Source organism: Rhinopithecus bieti, unplaced genomic scaffold (genome assembly GCF_001698545.2).
Source record: "Rhinopithecus bieti isolate Rb0 unplaced genomic scaffold, ASM169854v2 scaffold_22, whole genome shotgun sequence".
Taxonomy (NCBI): Eukaryota; Metazoa; Chordata; class Mammalia; order Primates; family Cercopithecidae; genus Rhinopithecus; species Rhinopithecus bieti.
The window spans coordinates 1451572-1457628 of NW_016803136.1; positions in this window are offsets into that span (position 1 = coordinate 1451572).

Below are 6057 nucleotides of genomic sequence, written 5' to 3' on the forward strand. Positions count from 1 at the left end.
GCCCCAGCCGCGACCCCCGGCTCCAGCTCACCCGGCTCCTCCGGCGTGTGTCGGGCCCGCCCGGCGCCTTTTCTGCCCTCTTTTATTCCAGCCCTTTTATTCCGACCCCAAGAAGAAAACACTGCCGCCCGCTGATTGGCTGAGCGGGGCTGGAAACAGGCGTCGACCAATCAGCAGCCAGCCCCCCGCCCGCCCCGCCGCGAGCAGAAGCCGGTTCCGGCCGGACTCGGAGACAAACAAGAGAGATGGGGGGCGGGAGGGGCCGGGGTGCTGCGGACTCTGCCGCCTTCAACTTGACCGAGTCACAGCGCGGCCGGGAACCCCCGGCGACATCGCCCCGCGACCTCTCCAGCGCCCTGACCCTGCGAGGCTGGGGCTCCGGCTCCGCGTGCCGGACCCCCGCGGACTCCCCCCCGAAGCCGCCGGGCCACCAGCGCCCCCAGCTGGGCTCTCCCGCGGCCGCCCCGCCGTCCCCAGCTGCCCCCTCCGCGCGGGTCACCACGCCCAGATGCGCCGGCTCCGCACTGTGGTTCCGCTCTCGAATCCCCACCCCGCTGTCTCCCCACGAAGCGCCGCGGTCCCCGCCGCCTCGGGCTTTGGGTCCTGGTTCCTCCCTCTCCCGCCGCGGTGGTTCCAGTCCCGGCGTATTAAGGGTCTGGGATCCCGGACCCGGTCCAGCCGTGGCGCCCCCTGCTGATGCACCGACCGGGTGCCGTCTGCCCGGTCCCTGGAAGTTGGCCCTTGGAAACCTGCAAGGGGATTTGGGGCTGGTCTGTCCGGTCCTAGGATGGGGTCTCCTGAGGTCTCCCCATCAGATCTTTCTCCGCCCGTGTTCACGCACTGCTCGGTCCCCCGGGGACCCTCCACCCTTGATGGTCGTCTGGGAGCTCCCTGCCCGCGGTGAGCCCCACCCCCCCACCTTCACCCCGTTCCACCCACGTCCACCGGCTCGTACAAGCCTGCGAGGGTTCCAGGGGGCTCCGGGTCCCCGTCTGATAAGCCCGGGCTCGGAAAGCTCAGCTGCCCGTCTTCGTCCCCCAGATCCGAGGCACTAGCCCGAGCTCGGAAGACCGTCTGACTGCCCCAGAATCTGCTTGGTCTCCCTGGCACGTTCCAGGGGGCTGGCTTAGCACCCCAGGGCTGCCGCGCGGTGTTCTCATCTGGAATCCCAGCGGTTTGGGAGGTTAAGGTCGGAGGGCCACTTAGGGCTAGGAGTTCGAGACCAGCCTGGGCAGCATGGCGAGACCTGTCTCTACCAAAATAAAAAAATAACCAAAAATAGCCGGGCGCAGTGGTTCACGCCTGTGATCCCAGCACCTTGGGAGGCCGAGGTGGGTGGATCACGAGGTCAGGAGTTCGAGACCAGCCTGGCCAACATGGTGAAACCGGGTCTCTACTGAAATGCAGAAACTAGCTGGGTGTGGTGGTGCACGCCTGTAATCCTGCTACTGGGGAGGCTGAGCCAGGAGAATGGCTTGAACCCAGGAGACGGAGGTTGCAGTGAGCCGATTGTGGCACTGCACTCCAACCTGGGTGACAGAGCAAGATTCCGTCTCAAAAAAAAGTAATAATAATAAAAATAAATAAAACAAAACCCCACCACCACCCCAGGGCTGTGGGAACCCCAGACGCCTCTTGCTCTACTTGCCCCAGTCCGAGTGTGCCCCTACTGTCTAGAATCCACCCAGGCCACCTGGCGAGGGCAACCTCCTCCAGACAAGGCTTGGTGCTGTCAGCCTGCTGGGGGGCGGCTCCAGCTGGTAACCTACCCGGTTCCTCACCCTGTAGAACCCTTCCCACTCACAAGGTTTCAACTGCTATCTGAAAAATCTCTTCCTTCACCCTTTCCTCCTCTTGGAGCAGCCTGAGGGCGCTCCAGGGCTCAAACACATCTCAGATATCCCCCAGAACTGTCCTCCCCATTTTCTCTCAGATAATCACACTACTGTCTACTGAAGTTAGATACCAAGAACCATCTCTTTTTTCTTTTTTTTGAGACAGGATCTCAGGCACCCAGACTGCTGGAGTGTGGTGGTGTGATCATAGCTCACTGCAGCCTTGACCTCCTGGGCTTAGGTGATCCTCCTGCCTCAGCCTCCCAAGAACCTGGGACCACAGGTGCGTGCCCCCACGCTTGGCTAATTTTTGTATTTTTTGTAGACATAGGGTCTTGCCCTGTTGCCCAGGCTGGTCTCAAAGTCCTGGGCTCAAGTGATCCTCCCACCTCGGCCTCCCAAAGTGCAGGGATTACAGGCATGACTCACAGCGCCCTGCTGAGAACCATCCTTTCAACAGACATTTGTTAGGCAGTCGCTGTGATTCTGCCTCTCCCTCAACCCATCCCCATCACCCTGATACAGCTGTATCTCCTACATGTTTACCTAATCAGTCCATCTGTGCCCTTAGGCCCGGAACTGCTGTTGTTGAGCCACCTTCAAATTTCAGCTCCTCAAATCCAGCCCCCATCTCATCCCAGGGCACTAAGGGAATGTAAATGTGACCTCTGCCAAAATCCTCAGAAACTATTATTTGTGAAACAGGATAAAGTTCCAGTTCCTGGCTGGGCACAGTGGTTCACGCCTGTAATTCCAGCACTTTGGGAGGCTGAGGTCAGAAGTTAAAGACCAGCCTGGCCAACATGGTGAAACCCTGTCTCTACTAAAAGTACTAAAATGGCTGGGCGCGGTGGCTCACACCTGTAATCCCAGCACTTTGGGAGGCCGAGGGGGGGAGGTGGTGGATCACGAGGTCAGGAGTTCAAGACCAGCATGGCCAGGCTGGGCGCAGTGGCTCATGCCTGTAATCCTAGCATTTTGGGAGGCCGAGGCGGGTGGATCACGAGGTCAGGAGTTCAAGACCAGCATGGCCAGGCTGGGCGCAGTGGCTCACGCCTGTAATCCTAGCACTTTGGGAGGCTGAGGCGGGTGGATCACGAGGTCAGGAGTTCAATACCAGCTTGGCCAAGATGGTGAAACCCTGTCTCTACTAAAGATACAAAAAAATAGGTGGGCATGGTGGTGCACACCTGTAGTTCCAGCTACTCTGGAGGCTGAGGCAGGAGAATCACTTGAACCCGGGAGGCGGAGGTTGTAGTGAGCCAAGATTGCGCCACTGCACTCCAGCCTGGGCAACAAGAGCGAAACTTCATCTGAAAAAAAAAAAAATAAGATCTGGGTGACGTGGCATCCGCTTGTAACCCCAGCTACCCAGGAGGCTGAGGCAGGAGAATTACTTGAGCCTGGGAGACGGAGGTTGGAGTGAGCAGAGATTGCGCCACTGCACTCCAGCATGGGCAACAAAGCGAGACTCCGTCTCAAAAAAATAAATAAACAAAATTAAAAAGTTCCAGTTCCCCAATTTGACCCACACAGACTCCTCCGTCTCCCTCCCTCTGGAGGACATCTGACCTGCCTGGTCCCAGATGCTCCAATCACATGGCCTGTGGTTTCTGCACCTGCTGTTCTCTCTCCTCTAGCTCTCGACAAAGCCTCATTTTGGACAGCACCTCCTCTGGGAAGCCTTCCCTAACCACTCCCCATTAATAATGTTCACTTTATTTGTCTACTGCCGGCATTGTTTTATAATTAGCTATTCATCTGTTTGTCTTCCTCTCCAATTGACTATGAACTCTTTGGGGGCAGAACGGTGTCTTATTCCACTTTGTATAACCAGCCCTGATAGAGAAGCAAGTACAAAGCAGGTGCACAATATGAGTTTGTGGAATGAAAACATGAACTCATGAAAAGGGGCAAAAGGCCAGGCGTGGTGGCTCACACCTGGAATCCCAGCACTTTGGGAGGCCGAGGTAGGTGGATCACCTGAGGTCAGGAGTTCGAGACCAGCCTGGCCAACATGGCAAAACCCCATCTCTACAAAAAGTACAAAAATTAGCTGGGCGTGATAGTGGGTGCCTATAATCCCAGCTACTCAGGAGGCTGAGGCACAATAATGGCTTGAATCTGGGAGGCGGAGGTTGCAGTGAGCCAAGACGGAAAAGAAACTCAACCTTAGAATACTCATAGAAATTTAAATTGTAGGCCAGGCGCGGTGGCTCAAGCCTGTAATCCCAGCACTTTGGGAGGCCGAGATGGGCGGATCACGAGGTCAGGAGATCGAGACCATCCTGGCGAACACGGTGAAACCCCATCTCTACTAAAAAAAATACAAAAAACTAGCCGGGCAAGGTGGCGGGCGCCTGTAATCCCAGCTACTCGGGAGGCTGAGGAATGAGCATGGCGGGAACCCGGGAGGCGGAGCTTGCAGTGAGCTGAGATCCGGCCACTGCACTCCAGCCTGGGCGACAGAGCCAGACCCCGTCTAAAAAAAAAAAAAAAAAAAGAAATTTAAATTGTAATGAGATATAACTGTTGATGGTTAAACACAAAAACAAAAAAATTTTTTTTTTTTTTGAGACAGAGTCTCACTCTGTCTCTCAGGCTGGAGTGCAATGGCACGATCTCGGCTCACTGCAAGCTCCGCCTCCTGGGTTCACGACATTCTCCTGCCTCAGCCTCCCGAGTAGCTGGGACTACAGGTGCCCGCCACCTCACCCAGCTAATTTTTTTGTATTTTTAGTAGAGACGGAGTTTCACCGTGTTCACCAGGATGGTCTCGATCTCCTGACCTCGTGATCCACCCGCCTAAGCCTCCCAGGCGTGAGCCACCGTGCCTGGCCAAAAAAAATTTATATATACTTTTTAGAAGCTTTAGTGGCTGGGCACAGTGGCTCACGCCTGTCATCCCAGCACTTTGGGAGGCCAAGGTGGGCAGATTTTGTGAGGTCAGAAAGACCAACTTGGCCAATATGGTGAAACCCCGTCTCTACTAAAAATACAAAAAATTAGCTGGACGTGGTGGCACGCACCTGTAGTCCTGGCTACTCGAGAGGCTGAGGCAGGATAATTGCTTGAACCCGGGAGGCGGAGGTTGCAGTGAGCCGAGATCGTGCCATTGTACTCCAGCCTGGACGACAGAAAGAGACTTCATCTCAAAAAAAAAAAGAAGCTTTAGCATGTGTTACTTTATTTTTACCACGGTGGAATAATGAGATACCCTCTTTTATCTGATCAGATTGAGTGTAGGGACACAGATTCCCCCATAATTTGTGAGAATATACAAATCCAAGCAACATTTTTGGAGACAATTTGGAGTAAGTACAGAAGTGTCTAACTCCCTTACCCTACAACTTAACAACCCTGCTTCTAGGAATCTATTCGATAGAAAAACTTGCACAAATGTAAAAATAAATATGGGGCCGGGTGCGGTGGCTCACGCCTGTAATCCCAGCACTTTGGGAGGCCGAGGCGGGTGGATCACCTGAGGTCAGGAGTTCGAGACCAGCCTGACCAACATGGAGAAACCCCGTCTCTACTGAAAATACAAAATTAACTGGGTGTGGTGTCAGGTGCCTGTAATCCCAGCTACTCAGGAGGCTGAGGCAGGAGAATCGCTTGAACCCAGGAGGTGGAGGTTGCAATAAGCTGAGATCGTGCCATTGCACTCCAGCCTGGGCAACAAGATTGAAACTCCGTCTCAAAAAATAAATAAATATGGACAAAGTTGTATGCTATGTCATTGTTTATTGTATCAAAACAGATCAGAACAACCCAACCATCCACTGGCAGGGGAATGATTTAAATACTTGTGCTAGATGGAATCTCATGTAATCATTTTTTTAAATAAGGAGAGGTAGCTTTATTTTATGGACATTGAACTATATCCAGGATATATTGTTAAGTAGAAAAGCAAGTTGAGGCCAGGCGCGGTGCCTCAAGCCTGTAATCCCAGCACTTTAGGAGACCGAGACGGGCGGATCACGAGGTCAGGAGATCGAGACCATCCTGGCTAACATGGTAAAACCCCGTCTCTACTAAAAAATACAAAAAACTAGCCGGGCGAGGTGGCGGGTGCCTGTAGTCCCAGCTACTCGGGAGGCTGAGGCAGGAGAATGGCCTAAACCCGGGAGGCGGAGCTTGTAGTGAGCTGAGATTGGCCACTGCCCTCCAGCCTGTGCAACAGAGCGAGACTCCATCTCAAAAAAAAAAAAAAGAAAAGCAA